Genomic DNA, 18,965 nt, shown 5'->3' on the forward strand with positions numbered 1-18,965 from the left:
GAGAACTGATTAGAGCTTGGTGGCGGCAGGGAACGCAGAAGTCAGTGGGGGGGGTCCGGCCACTCGGCCAAGAACAGTGGCTGGTGGCACTTACACAGACCCCCACACAAAATACCCGAAAAATATAATAATAAAACGCTTAACCCCCAAAAAATGCACCCACTTGAACCCCCCAAAAAAAGATGATCAGTGATAAATCACTGACAGCGGTGGGGCAGGCCGCACACAGAGGCACGGTCCGTCCACACAGTACACGCCTGCTACTGGTGGCACGGACAGGGCTGGATTAACGTAGGGGCGGATGGAGTTGCCGCTCCAGGCCCCTACATGAAAATAATCCCAGCGGCCTGCACAGGCGGCCCGTATAGGCCGCCCCCCCCCGCCCACGATAAGTATGTTAACAGATATGTCTATCTCATATCTATCTATCTTATATCTATCTATCTATCTATCTCATATCTATCTATCTTATATCTATCTATCTATCTCATATCTATCTATCTCATATTTATCTATCTATCTATCTTATATCTATCTATCTATCTATCTATCTATCTCACATCTATCTATCCATCTCATATCTATCTATCAATCTATCTATCTCATATCTATCTATCTCTTATATCTATCTATCTCATATCTATTTATCTATCTATCTCATATCTATCTATCTATCTATCTTATATCTATCTATCTTATATCTATATATCCTATATCTATCTATCTCATATCTATCTATCTATCTATCTATCTATCTATCTATCTATCTATCTATCTCTCTCTCTCTCTCATATCTATCTATCTCATATCTATCTATCTATCTCATATCTATCTCATATCTATCTATCTCATATCTATCTATCTATCTCATATCTATCTCATTTCTATCTATCTATCTCATATCTATCTCATATCTATCTATCTCATATCTATCTATCTCATATCTATCTATCTATCTCATATCTATCTCATATCTATCAATCTATCTAGCAACAGAAGAATACAGCAGCACACTGCCAGCACAAGGATATAGGTGAAACATGAATATGCAGATAAAACATGGAGACTATACAGCTATGGTGTAATAGATGCAAATGTGAAACTATGAAATAGTGAGGCACTTAGCTCGCAAATTTGTCTCCGCCGGCGGTCAAATAGCTTGGTGCTGGCTGACTTGTTCTTTGTCTGTATTGCACATACGGGGGAGTGGCTACCTCCATGTTGGCCTTGCACCCCACCCACCTCTATCAGGTGTGTATATAAGGTGTCTTGGATGCTCCAGACCCTGCCATGCTTACTGAACTGTTCACACAGAGGCATATTCACAGTGTAGGGTCCGTCCCAAGGAGGCCACCTTATCGCGGTGGGATGGTCCAAGCTATTTGACCGCCGGCGGAGACAAATTTGCGAGCTAAGTGCCTCACTATTTCATAGTTTCACATTTGCATCTATTACACCATAGCTGTATAGCTCTCCATGTTTTATCTGCATATTCATGTTGCACCTATATCCTTGTGCTGGCAGTGTGCTGCTGTATTCTTCTGTTGCTGTATATCTAGCCTAGTAGCGTGCACCTGTAGGCCAGGTCCATATAATAGTTTGGTATCAACTAAAGTGCTGGCTGACTTATTCTTTGTCTGTATCAATCTATCTATCTATCTCTATCTATCTCATATCTATCTATCTATCTATCTATCTCATATCTATCTATGTCTTATCTATCTATCTCATATCTATCTCATATCTATCTATCTATCTATCTATCTATCTCATATCTATCTATCTATCTCATATCTATCTATCTATCTCATATCTATCTATGTCTTATCTATCTATCTCATATCTATCTATCTATCTATCTATCTACGAGTTGAAGAGCAGCACTCCCAAGCCAACTGTGCGTGGGTGCAGTCAGTCTCTGGGACCCCGGTCCTGGGTCCAAAGGGCAATAGAAACAAAAAATGGCGACCGCAGCACCCCAAATAAATGTGAAAAAGAATTTATTCCAAGGTAAAAACAGGCAACGTTTCTGTGGCCTCACACCACCATTTTCAAGCAGTGACTGAGTGATTCAAGGAGCCTTAAATAGCAACACACATCAGGGCTCATCATACATAATTAGAAGGGAATAATTTCAAAAAAGACAGTAGCATAATAAAAAATTGTAAATAGTGATACAATATAAGAGGCCTGAAGGGCCAGTATACATAAAGTTAAGGTGCTAGTACAATAAAAGTGACACTAGTGCATTAAAAACATATAATCTACTAATGAGGATCAGGAAAATCAGGTGGTATAACTAATTAAATGAGGGAGGCGGAGCTTACCGCACAAAGGAGCAATAAAGAGCCATAATCGCCATACAGTAATGTATGTCGGCGTCCACGCTGCTTCCACTTCCGGGATAGTGACACCGGCCAATCACATGATAAACTGACGTGTAACTCACGTCAGTTGTGCGTCACTCGCGCATGCGCAACGGGGAATCTAAGTCCTGTGCAGCCATGCAGACAAAGGGCATAAGTCAATATATGAAAAGAAAATGAAGTGGGAGTATATAATAATTCGCTATATATTTGCTCTGCACATAAAACAGTAGTCCAAAAGTAATGAGAACGAAAGTAAGAAGGATAAAAAAATAATAAAAGACAAAATAAATGTAGTAGTAAGCCTGGTCCTGAACCCACGACATTCATGTTCAAGCATCTCAGCACAATTTTCTCCCCACCCCGTCACTTGCATGCTTCACCACCATCTCCCAGGACTGGGTGAGGAGGCAGAAGAGTCCTATCTCAGGGCAGTGTTGGATATCACCTTATGAGGCAGGATGATCATGTTGTGACGTCATGGGGCCACATATTACTGTGTGGAGAGTGCTGCACTCGTTAATGACAATCATTCTGTGGGAAAGACAGACACAATTCACAGAGAATATTATTTAAAAAAAATAATAATAAATATAAATAAAGAAAATGGAGCATAATAATAATAAAAATGAAAAATCAAGTAAACAAAAAAAGAATAATTCCTGTAAATAGTATAAGTTTTATTGGACCATAATGTGCTAGCAAATATATGCTATAGTATGGTAATATATATAGCGAAAGTATATATATTATATATATGATTGCTCGGTGTACTATCCCCATCAAGGGAAAGGGGGAGGGGGGGGAAACAAAGAAGTAAAGTTATACTATAACACAATAGATATTAAACTAATATATATGTAAAAATAGGACGCGAAAACAGCAAGTTCTCCTCTGTTTGATAACACTCCACCATATTCCAATAATGATCTGAAAAAAATAAATAAATAAACAAAATATTAATTAAAGAATCACTACAAATAGTCAATTCTAATGGGGGCATATTCAGAGTCATACATCAGAATTTACGCTGTGTAAATCTGCGGTGTGACCGTAAAATCAACATTTAAACCTTTTGGTCTCAAAGATTGGAGTTCATGTATCCACTTAAGTTCCCTTTTTTTTTTAAAAAAGACTGATACGGTCTCCCCCCCCCCGTTTTGGCAGAGGGATATGGTCAATTAAAATACATCTGAGATCTTGTTCATTATGGTTGGCATCCACAAAATGCTTAGCCACAGGAAGATCTAACCACCTTTTGCGAATGCTGTATCTGTGTTGGTTTATCCTGGTCTTGAAGTCACATGTGGTCTCCCCCACATAGAGGAGACCACATGGACAGACCAGGACTTACACAACAAAGTCCGACGTACAAGTCAAATAATGTCTAATCTTGTAGATCCTACCTGTATCTGGATGTACAAAATTAGGGCCTTTAATCATGTATTTGCAATTTACGCATAGCCGGCAGGGGTATGAGCCCGGCCGGCAACGCTAAGGTACTTTTGTGGATTTACTTTCAAGGACACATCCGATTTTACCAACTTATCCCTAAGGTTAGTTCCTCGTCTATAGGATAATAGAGGGCGGATTTGAAATTCAGGAATTTCTGGGAAGCTTTTTTGTAAAATATCCCAATGTTTATTAAGTACAGTAGCAATCTCTTTGGAATGGCCATTATATGTGGACACAAACGGGATACGAGAATTTGACTTCTTTGATTTATTACTGGAGGTTTGTAACAAATCTTGTCTATTTAAAGCGAGAACCCGGGTTTTACCATCATGAAGCAATTTTTTAGGGTAACCTCGTTGAGCAAAGTTGTGAATCATTCTATCTAGAGACGGTTCAAGTCTGTCCTCCACGCCGATGATGTGTCTCGCCCGCAGCATCTGGCTGGTGGGTAGAGATCGCACCATCGGACGAGGGTGACAACTTGCAAAGTGTAGAATAGAATTACAATCAGTCTCTTTCACATATAATTCGGTAACAAGATGGTCAGCATCAATCCTGACAAGGGTGTCCAAAAATGACACCTCAGTTTTAGATGCATGTAGCGTAAATTTTATATTAGGATTTAATGTATTCAGGTAAGTATGGAAAAGATGTAAATGTTCCATATCGCCTCCCCAAACCAGAAACACATCATCAATGTATCTACACCACCCCAGCAAATTGCTGGAGTGGTGGTACACATAAACACCAGACTCCTCCAGCACCGCCATGAACACATTAGCATACGTGGGCGCCACGTTTGTGCCCATGGCGGTGCCGGAGGTCTGGAGATAAAAGGAGTCATTAAACATGAAGTAATTGTTTTTGAGGACCAACTCCAAGAGGGAGATGATGAAATTGGTTTTGTGAACAGAAAAGTCTTTTTCCACGCTGGACCTCACAGCCTGCACACCCCCATTGTTTGGGATGGAGGTGTACAGGCTGACGACGTCCAGCGTGGCAATGATGGCACCTGGTGGTAATGTAATATCGGCAATTTTCAACAAAAAATCAGAGGTGTCACTTAATAAGACCTAGCCTGAACGGCATAAGGACGTAAAATTTGCTCCACGAAGATCGACAAGTGGCTGGTAATGGACCCCCGGCCAGACACAATAGGTCTGCCAGGGGGGTCCACCAGCGACTTGTGGATCTTCGGGAGCAAATAAAGTAAAGGTGTAATGGGATGAGTAACAAATAAATAATCATGCAGTTTTTTGTCAATCAAATTCTCACTTAGAGCATTGTCGAGGACGGTCTTAATTCTCAGACTAATTGCACGTACTGGATCTCTACTCAACTTGAAATATGTAGCAGTGTCATCAAGTTGGCGTAACGCCTCCTTGATATATTTTCCCCGATCCATGACCACGATGGCTCCACCCTTGTCCGCGTGTTTTACCACTAGGTTGTGGTCATGGATCAGGGAATTAAGTGCCTCCATTTGATTCTTTGTAAGATTGTGATACGTACGAGATTTTGGATGTTCTTGTATATGTGCAATTTCTTGCTTCACTAAATCACAATAGGTATCCAATGCACTGTTGGAAAAGGTCGGGTTGAAATGACAGGGTAGTTGTAAGTCATAGTCTGAGAAAGAAAAACCGTCCCCAGCAGAGTCAGGTGCAGAGGATGGTACATATTCAGATACAGAAGATGGATGTTGAGAAAACCATATTTTAAGTTTTAAATGGCGAATAAATTGAATAAAGTCCAATTCTAACTGAAACCAGTCCGTATTGGATTGTGGGCAAAAACTAAGTCCCTTGGTAAGTAAATCAAGTTGGTGTTCAGAAAGAGTAGTAGATGAGATATTTACCGTAATCGGCTTGTTCATCTCCTCTTGGGGTCCTGCTTCCGTTGTATTGTCTTGTTTGTCCTCTGTGCTCTGGTCTGTACGGGGGCGTCGATGGCGTTGACCGCCCCGACGGGTTTTTCGGCGTCTTTGTTTGGACCTAATCCTAAAAAAGATTTATTGTTAGTATTGTCCATATTATCATTGGATGCAGTCTCTCGCGGTGAAGTAAAAGATGGAATGTCTCTTGATTTGCGCTGTCGTCTAGGTTGTATTGTATTGGATGATCCCCAAGTGTAAACTTTGCCCGTGGTATAGTCCGTAGTGTCCCTATGCCACTTATGTCGTTTCGTCTGTTCCAATTCATTCTTCAATTTGTCCAGAAATTTTGATTGTTTTTCCACCAACTTATCATAATTCTCCTTGTTGAAGGTAGATAGGGTTTGTTCTGTCATAGCCAGGCGTGTGGATGTCGCGGAGATGTTTTTCTGAAGAAATTCTATATTCAGCAAAATTAAATCAAAGGCGTATTTGTTAGAAATTAATTCAAACTTGGATCTATAATCCAAATCGGATCCATATGCATTTTCCCGTGGCTGGGATCTCAGTCCTCTAGGTATCATCTGAGTTCGATAGTATTGACATAAAGTGGCAAGATGTAATTTCAAAGATAGCAAACGTTTTGATTCAAACTCATATTGCCTTGACGGGTCTATAATGGATGGCAGTTGTAAAAAAGCAGCAGTATCAGTTTCAACGTCACAAAAGATTCTGTCAATGTCCCCAGTAGAATAAGAAAACGTATTAACTGGAATACTCGTACCGGTAGTTGAAGGTAAATCCATAGTAGGTGGGTGCACGCTCTGATGACCAGGTTCCATATTCGAGTTGAAGAGCAGCACTCCCAAGCCAACTGTGCGTGGGTGCAGTCAGTCTCTGGGACCCCGGTCCTGGGTCCAAAGGGCAATAGAAACAAAAAATGGCGAATTGTGTCTGTCTTTCCCACAGAATGATTGTCATTAACGAGTGCAGCACTCTCCACACAGTAATATGTGGCCCCATGACGTCACAACATGATCATCCTGCCTCATAAGGTGATATCCAACACTGCCCTGAGATAGGACTCTTCTGCCTCCTCACCCAGTCCTGGGAGATGGTGGTGAAGCATGCAAGTGACGGGGTGGGGAGAAAATTGTGCTGAGGTGCTTGAACATGAATGTCGTGGGTTCAGGACCAGGCTTACTACTACATTTATTTTGTCTTTTATTATTTTTTTATCCTTCTTACTTTCGTTCTCATTACTTTTGGACTACTGTTTTATGTGCAGAGCAAATATATAGCGAATTATTATATACTCCCACTTCATTTTCTTTTCATATATTGACTTATGCCCTTTGTCTGCATGGCTGCACGGGACTTAGATTCCCCGTTGCGCATGCGCGAATGACGCGCAACTGACGTGAGTTACACGTCAGTTTATCATGTGATTTACCGGTGTCACTATCCCGGAAGTGGAAGCAGCGTGGACGCCGACATACATTACTGTATGGCGATTATGGCTCTTTATTGCTCCTCTGTGCGGTAAGCTCCGCCTCCCTCATTTAATTAGTTATACCACCTGATTTTCCTGATCCTCATTAGTAGATTATATGTTTTTAATGCACTAGTGTCACTTTTATTGTACTAGCACCTTAACTTTATGTATACTGGCCCTTCAGGCCTCTTATATTGTATCACTATTTACAATTTTTTATTATGCTACTGTCTTTTTTGAAATTATTCCCTTCTAATTATGTATGATGAGCCCTGATGTGTGTTGCTATTTAAGGCTCCTTGAATCACTCAGTCACTGCTTGAAAATGGTGGTGTGAGGCCACAGAAACGTTGCCTGTTTTTACCTTGGAATAAATTCTTTTTCACATTTATTTGGAGTGCTGCGGTCGCCATTTTTTGTTTCTATCTATCTATCTATCTCATATCTATCTATATCATATCTATCTATCTAATATCTATCTCATATCTATCTCATATCTATCTATATCATATCTATCTATCTAATATCTATCACATATCTATCTATCTATCTCATATCTATCTATATCATATCTATCTATCTAATATCTATCACATATCTATCTATCTATCTATCTCATATCTATCTATATCATATCTATCTATCTAATATCTATCACATATCTATCTCATATCTATCTATATCATATCTATCTATCTAATATCTATCTCATATCTATCTCATATCTATCTATATCATATCTATCTATCTAATATCTATCACATATCTATCTATCTATCTCATATCTATCTATATCATATCTATCTATCTAATATCTATCACATATCTATCTATCTATCTATCTCATATCTATCTATATCATATCTATCTATCTAATATCTATCTCATATCTATCTCATATCTATCTCATATCTATCTATCTAATATCTATCACATATCTATCTATCTATCTCATATCTATCTATATCATATCTATCTATCTAATATCTATCACATATCTATCTATCTATCTATCTCATATCTATCTATATCATATCTATCTATCTAATATCTATCACATATCTATCTATCTCATATCTATCTATCTATCTATCTATCTATCTCATATCTATCTCATATCTATCTATCTCATATCTATCTATCTATCTATCTATCTCATATCTATCTATCTATCTATCTATCTCATATCTATCTATCTATCTCATATCTATCTATCTATATCATATCTATCTATCTCATATCTATCTATCTATCTCATATCTATCTATCTCATATCTATCTATCTCATATCTATCTATCTATCTCATATCTATCTATCTCATATCTATCTATCTATCTCATATCTATCTATCTATCTATCTATCTCATATCTATCTATCCATCTCATATCTATCTATCTATCTCATATCTATCTATCTATCTATCTATCTATCTATCTCATATCTATCCATCTATCTATCTCATATCTATCTATCTATCTATCTCATATCTATCTATCTATCTATCTATCTCATATCTATCTATCTCATATCTATCTATCTATCTATCTATCTCATATCTATCTATCTCATATCTATCTATCTATCTCATATTTATCTATCTATCTATCTATCTATCTATCTATCTATCTATCTATCTATCTATCTCATATTTATCTATCTCATATCTATCTTATCTCTATTTTATATCTCAGTATTTCCTGACCATGGTGCCTCCAGCTGTTCCAAAACTATAACTCCCAGCATGCCTTTGGCTGTCCAGGCATGCTGAAAGTTATAGTTTAGCAACAGCTGAAGGCACCCGGGTTAGGAAACACTGATCTATCTATCTATGTATCTAATATCTATATTATATCTCAGTGTTTCCAAAATACCAGTGTACCCAATATACCAGTGTACCCAATATACCAGTGTACCCAATATACCAGTGATCCAGTGTACCCAATATACCAGTGATACAGTGTACCCAATATATCAGTGATACAGTGTACCCAATATATCAGTGATACAGTGTACCCAATATACCAGTGTACCCAATATACCAGTGTACTCTATATACCAGTGTACTCAGTATACCAGTGTACCCAATATACCAGTGTACCCAATATACCAGTGTACCCAATATACCAGTGTACCCAATATACCAGTGATCCAGTGTACCCAATATACCAGTGATACAGTGTACCCAATATATCAGTGATACAGTGTACCCAATATATCAGTGATACAGTGTACCCAATATACCAGTGTACCCAATATACCAGTGTACTCTATATACCAGTGTACTCAGTATACCAGTGTACCCAATATACCAGTGTACCCAATATACCAGTGTACCCAATATACCAGTGTACCCAATATACCAGTGATCCAGTGTACCCAATATACCAGTGATACAGTGTACCCAATATATCAGTGATACAGTGTACCCAATATATCAGTGATACAGTGTACCCAATATACCAGTGATACAGTGTACCCAGTGATCCAGTGTACCCAATATACCAGTGATACAGTGTACCCAATATACCAGTGTACCCAATATACCAGTGTACCCAATATACCAGTGATCCAGTGTACCCAATATACCAGTGATACAGTGTACCCAATATATCAGTGATACAGTGTACCCAATATATCAGTGATACAGTGTACCCAATATACCAGTGTACCCAATATACCAGTGTACTCTATATACCAGTGTACTCAGTATACCAGTGTACCCAATATACCAGTGTACCCAATATACCAGTGTACCCAATATACCAGTGTACCCAATATACCAGTGATCCAGTGTACCCAATATACCAGTGATACAGTGTACCCAATATATCAGTGATACAGTGTACCCAATATATCAGTGATACAGTGTACCCAATATACCAGTGATACAGTGTACCCAGTGATCCAGTGTACCCAATATACCAGTGATACAGTGTACCCAATATATCAGTGTACCCAATATACCAGTGATACAGTGTATCCAATATATCAGTGTACCCAATATACCAGTGATACCGTGTACCCAATATATCAGTGATACAGTGTACCCAATATACCAGTGTACCCAATATACCAGTGATACAGTGTACCCAATATACCAGTGTACCCAATATACCAGTGATACAGTGTACCCAATATACCAGTGTACCCAATATACCAGTGATACAGTGTACCCAATATACCAGTGTACCCAATATACCAGTGATACAGTGTACCCAGTGATCCAGTGTACCCAATATACCAGTGATACAGTGTACCCAATATATCAGTGTACCCAATATACCAGTGATACAGTGTACCCAATATACCAGTGTACCCAATATACCAGTGATACAGTGTACCCAATATATCAGTGTACCCAATATACCAGTGATACAGTGTACCCAATATACCAGTGATACAGTGTACCCAATATACCAGTGTACCCAATATACCAGTGTACCCAATATATCAGTGATACAGTGTACCCAACATACCAGTGATACAGTGTACCCAATATACCAGTTTACTCTATATACCAGTGTACTCAGTATACCAGTGTGCCCAATATACCAGTGTACTCTATATACCAGTGTACTCAGTATACCAGTGTACCCAATATACCAGTGTACTCTATATACCAGTGTGCTCAGTATACCAGTGTGCCCAATATACCAGTGTACTCTATATACCAGTGTACCCAATATACCAGTGTACCCAATATACCAGTGATACAGTGTACCCAATATACCAGTGTACCCAATATACCAGTGATACAGTGTACCCAATATACCAGTGTATCCAATATACCAGTGATACAGTGCACCCAATATATCAGTGATACAGTGTACCCAATATACCAGTGTACCCAATATACCAGTGATACAGTGTACCCAATATACCAGTGTACCCAATATACCAGTGATACAGTGTACCCGATATACCAGTGTACCCAATATACCAGTGTACCCAATATACCAGTGTACCCAATATACCAGTGATACAGTGTACCCGATATACCAGTGTACCCAATATTCCAGTGATACAGTGTACCCAATATACCAGTGTACCCAATATACCAGTGTACCCAATATATCAGTGATACAGTGTACCCAATATATCAGTGATACAGTGTACCCAATATACCAGTGTACCCAATATACCAGTGATCCAGTGTACCCAATATACCAGTGATACAGTGTACCCAATATACCAGTGATACAGTGTACCCAATATATCAGTGATACAGTGTACCCAATATACCAGTGATACAGTGTACCCAATATACCAGTGATACAGTGTACCCAATATATCAGTGATACAGTGTTCCCAATATACCAGTGTACCCAATATACCAGTGATACAGTGTACCCAATATACCAGTGTACCCAATATACCAGTGTACCCAGTATACCAGTGTACCCAATATACCAGTGTACTCTATATACCAGTGTACTCAGTATACCAGTGTACCCAATATAACAGTGTACTCTATATACCAGTGTACCCAATATACCAGTGTACTCTATGTACCAGTGTACTCAGTATACCAGTGTACCCAATATACCAGTGTACTCTATATACCAGTGTACCCAATATACCAGTGTACTCTATATACCAGTGTACTCAGTATACCAGTGTACCCAATATACCATTGTACTCTATATACCAGTGTACTCAGTATACCAGTGTACTCTATATACCAGTGTACTCAGTATACCAGTGATACAGTGTACCCAATATACCAGTGTACCCAATATACCAGTGATACAGTGTACCCAATATACCAGTGTACCCAATATACCAGTGTACCCAATATACCAGTGTACCCAGTGATCCAGTGTACCCAGTATACCAGTGTACCCAATATACCAGTGTACTCTATATACCTGTGTACTCAGTATACCAGTGTATCCAATATACCAGTGTACTCTATATACCTGTGTACTCAGTATACCAGTGTGCTCAATATACCAGTGTACTCTATATACCAGTGTACTCAGTATACCAGTGTACCCAATATACCAGTGTACTCTATATACCAGTGTACTCAGTATACCAGTGTGCCCAATATACCAGTGTACTCTATATACCAGTGTACTCAGTATACCAGTGTGCTCAATATACCAGTGTACTCTATAAACCAGTGTACTCAGTATACCAGTGTGCTCAATATACCAGTGTACTCTATATACCAGTGTACTCAGTATACCAGTGTGCCCAATATACCAGTGTACTCTACATACCAGTGTACTCAGTATACCAGTGTGCCCAATATACCAGTGTACTCTATATACCAGTGTACCCAATATACCAGTGTACCCAATATAGCAGTGTACTCTATATACCAGTGTACCCAATATACCAGTGTACCCAATATACCAGTGTACTCTATATACCAGTGTACCCAATATACCAGTGTACTCTATATACCAGTGTACTCAGTATACCAGTGTATCCAATATACCAGTGTACTCTATATACCAGTGTACTCAGTATACCAGTGTACCCAATATACCAGTGTACTCTATATAAAAGTGTACCCAATTTACCAGTGTACTCTATATACCAGTGTACTCAGTATACCAGTGTACCCAATATACCAGTGTACTCTATATACCAGTGTACCCAATATACGAGTGTACTCTATATACCAGTGTACTCAGTATACCAGTGTGCCCAATATACCAGTGTACTCTATATACCAGTGTACTCAGTATACCAGTGTGCCCAATATACCAGTGTACTCTATATACCAGTGTACTCAGTATACCAGTGTACCCAATATACCAGTGTACTCTATATACCAGTGTACTCAGTATACCAGTGTACCCAATATACCAGTGTACTCTATATACCAGTGTACTCAGTATACCAGTGTACCCAATATACCAGTGTACTCTATATACCAGTGTACTCAGTATACCAGTGTACCCAATATACCAGTGTACTCTATATACCAGTGTACTCTATATTCCAGTGTACTCAGTATACCAGTGTACCCAATATACCAGTGTATTCTATATACCAGTGTACTCAGTATACCAGTGTGCCCAATATACCAGTGTACTCTATATACCAGTGTACTCAGTATACCAGTGTGTCCAATATACCAGTGTACTCTATATACCAGTGTACTCAGTATACCAGTGTACCCAATATACCAGTGTGCTCTATATACCAGTGTACTCAGTATACCAGTGTGCCCAATATACCAGTGTACTCTATATACCAGTGTACTCAGTATACCAGTGTACCCAATATACCAGTGTACTCTATATACCAGTGTACCCAATATACCAGTGATACAGTGTACCCAGTGATACAGTGTACCCAATATACTAGTGTACCCAATATACCAGTGTACTCTATATACCAGAGTACCCTATATACCAGTGTACCCAGTGATACAGTGTACTCTCCCCAGTGCACCGGCTGCTCCTCTGCCCCACATAGTGGATAGTCCTGATGGACAGGGGCATATACTGTCACTGGGGTCCGGGCATATACTGTCACTGGGATCCGGGTATATACTGTCACTGGGGTCCGAGTATATACTGTCACTGGGGTCTGGGTATATACTGTCGCTGAGGTCCGGGTATACACGGTCACTGGGGTCCGGGTATATACGGTCACTTGGGTCTGAGTATATACGGTCACTGGGGTCCGGGTATATACTGTCACTGGGTCCGGGTATATACAGTAATACCTCCCTAACCCGTCTTAACCTAACTAACTAAACCCGCCCTGACAGAAAAAATATAAAATAAAAAGGGAAAAAAGAAACAAACAAAAAAAAGGACTTCTAGCACAAAAAAGGCCCCCAAAAAAGCGTGTACCTAACCAGTGGTGTGAGAACTGATTAGTGCTTGGTGGCGGCAGGGAACGCAGAAGTCAGTACCAGTGTACTGACTTCTCTATATACCAGTGTACTCTATATACCAGTGTGCCCAATATACCAGTGTACTCTATATACCAGTGTACTCTATATACCAGTGTACTCTATATACCAGTGTACCCAATATACCAGTGTACTCTATATACCAGTGTACTCAGTATACCAGTGTACCCAATATACCAGTGTACTCAGTATACCAGTGTATCCAATGTACCAGTGTACTCTATATACCAGTGTACTCAGTATACCAGTGTACCCAATATACCAGTGTACTCAGTATACCAGTGTATCCAATGTACCAGTGTACTCTATATACCAGTGTACCCAATATACCAGTGTACTCAGTATACCAGTGTATCCAATGTACCAGTGTACTCTATATACCAGTGTACTCAGTATACCAGTGTGCTCAATATACCAGTGTACTCTATATACCAGTGTACTCAGTATACCAGTGCACTCTATATACCAGTGTATCCAATATACCAGTGTACCCAATATACCAGTGTACTCAGTATACCAGTGTACCCAATATACCAGTGTACTCTATATACCAGTGTACCCAATATACCAGTGTACTCTATATACCAGTGTACTCAGTATACCAGTGTACCCAATATACCAGTGTACTCTATATACCAGTGTACTCAGTATACCAGAGTGCCCAATATACCAGTGTACTCTATTTACCAGTGTACTCAGTATACCAGTGTACCCAATATACCAGTGTACTCTATATACCAGTGTACTCAGTATACCAGTGTACCCAATATACCAGTGTACTCTATATACCAGTGTACTCAGTATACCAGTGTACCCAATATACCAGTGTACTCTATATACCAGTGTACTCAGTATACCAGTGTGCTCAATATACCAGTGTACTCTATATACCAGTGTACTCAGTATACCAGTGCACTCTATATACCAGTGTATCCAATATACCAGTGTACCCAATATACCAGTGTACTCAGTATACCAGTGTACCCAATATACCAGTGTACTCTATATACCAGTGTACCCAATATACCAGTGTACTCTATATACCAGTGTACTCAGTATACCAGTGTGCTCAATATACCAGTGTACTCTATATACCAGTGTACTCAGTATACCAGTGTACCCAATATACCAGTGTACTCTATATACCAGTGTACTCTATATACCAGTGCACTCTATATACCAGTGTATCCAATATACCAGTGTACCCAATATACCAGTGTACTCAGTATACCAGTGTACCCAATATACCAGTGTACTCTATATACCAATGTACCCAATATACCAGTGTACTCTATATACCAGTGTACTCAGTATACCAGTGTACCCAATATACCAGTGTACTCTATATACCAGTGTACTCAGTATACCAGTGTGCTCAATATACCAGTGTACTCTATATACCAGTGTACTCAGTATACCAGTGTACCCAATATAACAGTGTACTCTATATACCAGTGTACTCAGTATACCAGAGTGCCCAATATACCAGTGTACTCTATATACCAGTGTACTCAGTATACCAGTGTGCCCAATATACCAGTGTACTCTATATACCAGTGTACTCAGTATACCAGTGTACCCAATATACCAGTGTTTTCTATATACCAGTGTACTCAGTATACCAGTGTATCCAATATACCAGTATACTCTATATACCAGTGTACTCTATATACCAGTGTACTCAGTATACCAGTCATACAGTGTACCCAGTGACACAGTGTACCCAATATACTAGTGTACCCAATATACCAGTGTACTCTATATACCAGAGTACCCTATATACCAGTGTACCCAGTGATACAGTACACTCTCCCCAGTGCACCGGCTGCTCCTCTGCCCCACATAGTGGATAGTCCTGATGGGCAGGGGCATATACTGTCACTGGGGTCCGGGCTAATACTGTCACTGGGATCCGGGTATATACTGTCACTGGGGTCCGGGTATATACTGTCACTGGGGTCCGGGTATATACTGTCGCTGAGGTTCGGGTATATACGGATGCTGGGGTCCGGGTATATACGGTCACTGGGGTCCGGGCATATACTGTCACTGGGGTCCGGGCATATACTGTCACTGGGGTCCGGGCATATACTGTCACTGGGGTCCGGGTATATACTGTCACTGAGGTCCGGGTTTATACGGTCACTGGGGTCCGGGTATATACTGTCGCTGAGGTCAAGGTATATACGGTCACTGGGGTTCGGGCATATACTGTCAGTGGGGTCCGGGCATATACTGTCACTGGGATCTGGGCATATACTGTCACTGGGATCCGGGCATATACTGTCACTGTGGTCCGGGCATATACTGTCACTGGGGTCTGGGCATATACTGTCACTGGGGTCCGGGCATATACCGTCACTGAGGTCCGGGTATATACGGTCACTGGGGTCTGGGTATATACAGTCACTGGGGTACGGGTATATACTGTCACTGGGTCCGGGTATATACGGTCGCTGGGGTCCGGGTATATACGGTCACTGGGGTCCGGGCATATACTGTCACTAGCGTCCGGGCATATTCTGTCACTGGGGTCCGGGTATATACTGTCACTGGGGTCCGGGTATATACGGTCACTCAGGCCCGTTGCTACAGGACAGGCAAACCAAGCAATTGCTTGGGGCCCCGAGCTGGCTGGGGGCCCCCGAGCACAGCCATTGCTTGCCCGTCATGTAGCGATTAACAATCCTGCTCTTGGAGTTTGTGCTCTGGGCCCCAGGCACCCAAACTAGAGGGCCCCCCGAATGTCTGACATGTTTTTAAAATAAACTAATTTGTAGCTTTGGAGTTCTTCTCACCTCAGCACAATCACGCTCCCCCCACCCCTGCTGCACTTGGTATTTTCCCTTTGCCCCAGACTCTTCTCTCAGCCTTTAGCCGTCTGAGCAGGAGAAGGGGGAGGGGGGAGGAGAGAAGCACAGAGCTGTGAGGAAAGGAGAGCACCGCAGAGGCTGTACAACATGGGGCCTGACTATAGTAGGTGTCCTGCATGTATTTGTGCAAAAGCGTGTGTGTGGATATATATATGTGTGTACATATGTGTATGTCTATGTACTGTGCCCGTGTGTGTGTTACTACTGTGGATGACTATATGTAAAGTGCAGGTGTGTATCCATACCAGTGTTTCCCAACCAGGGTGCCTCCAGTTGTTGCAAATCTACAACTCCCAGCATGCCCAGATAGCCAAAGGCTGTCTGGGCATGCGGGGAGTTGTAGTTTTGCATCCTCTATAGGCATCCTGGTTGGTAAACACTGATCTATTCTATCTGTGTGTGTATGAAGCATGTACAGTATGTAATGTGTGCAGTATGTGTGTGTGTGTATGAAGCATGTACAGTATGTAATGTGTGCAGTGTGTTGTGTGTATGAAGCATGTATAGTATGTAATGTGTACAGTGTGTGTGTATGATGCATGTACAGTATGTAATATGTACAGTATGTTGTGTGTGTATGAAGCATGTACAGTATGTAATGTGTAGTGTGTGTGTGATGCATGTACAGTATGTAATGTGTACAGTGTGTGTATGATGCATAAACAGTATGTAATGTGTACAGTGTGTGTGTATGATGCTTGTACAGCATGTCATGTGTACAGTGTGTGTGTATGATGCATGTACAGTATGTAATGTGTACAGTGTGTGTGTGTATGATGCATGTACAGTATGTAATGTGTACAGTGTGTGTGTGTATGATGCATGTACAGTATATAATGTGTACAGTATGTGTGTGTGTATGATGCATGTACAGTATGTAATGTGTACAGTGTGTGTGTATGATGCATGTACAGTATGTAATGTGTACAGTATGTGTGTGTATGATGCATGTACAGTATGTAATGTGTACAGTATGTGTGTGTGTATGATGCATGTACAGTATGTAATGTGAACAGTGTGTGTGTGTGTATGATGCATGTACAGTATGTAATGTGTACAGTGTGTGTGTATGATGCATGTACAGTATGTAATGTGTACAGTGTGTGTGTATGATGCATGTACAGTATGTAATGTGTACAGTGTGTGTGTATGATGCATGTACAGTATGTAATGTGTACAGTATGTGTGTGTATGATGCATGTACAGTATGTAATGTGTACAGTGTGTGTGTATGAAGCATGCATGTACAGTATGTAATGTGTACAGTGTGTGTGTGTATATGATGCATGTACAGTATGTAATGTGTACAGTATGTGTGTATGATGCATGTACAGTATGTAATGTGTACAGTGTGTGTGTGTATATATGATGCATGTACAGTATGTAATGTGTACTGTATGTGTGTATGATGCATGTACAGTATGTAATGTGTACAGTATGTGTATGTGTATGATGCATGTACAGTATGTAATGTGTACAGTATCTTTGTGTGTATGATGCATGTACAGTATGTAATGTGTACAGTGTGTGTGTATGATGCATGTACAGCATGTAATGTGTACAATGTGTGTGTGTATGATGCATGTACAGTATGTAATGTGTACAGTGTGTGTGTATGATGCATGTACAGTATGTAATGTATACAGTATGGTGTGTGTGTATGATGCATGTACAGTATGTAATGTGTACAGTATGTGTGTGTATGATGCATGTACAGTATGTAATGTGTACAATGTGTGTGTGTATGATGCATGTACAGTATGTAATGTGTACAATGTGTGTGTATGATGCATGTACAGTATGTAATGTATACAGTATGGTGTGTGTGTATGATGCATGTACAGTATGTAATGTGTACAGTATGTGTGTATGATGCATGTACAGTATGTAATATGTACAGTGTGTTGTGTGTGTATGAAGCATGCATGTGCAGTATGTAATGTGTACAGTATCTGTCTGTGTCTGAAGCATGCGTGTACAGTATGTAATGCATACAGTGTGCTGTGTGTGTATATAATGCA

The sequence above is a fragment of the Hyla sarda genome (genome assembly GCF_029499605.1).
Source record: "Hyla sarda isolate aHylSar1 chromosome 7 unlocalized genomic scaffold, aHylSar1.hap1 SUPER_7_unloc_1, whole genome shotgun sequence".
Lineage (NCBI taxonomy): Eukaryota > Metazoa > Chordata > Amphibia > Anura > Hylidae > Hyla > Hyla sarda.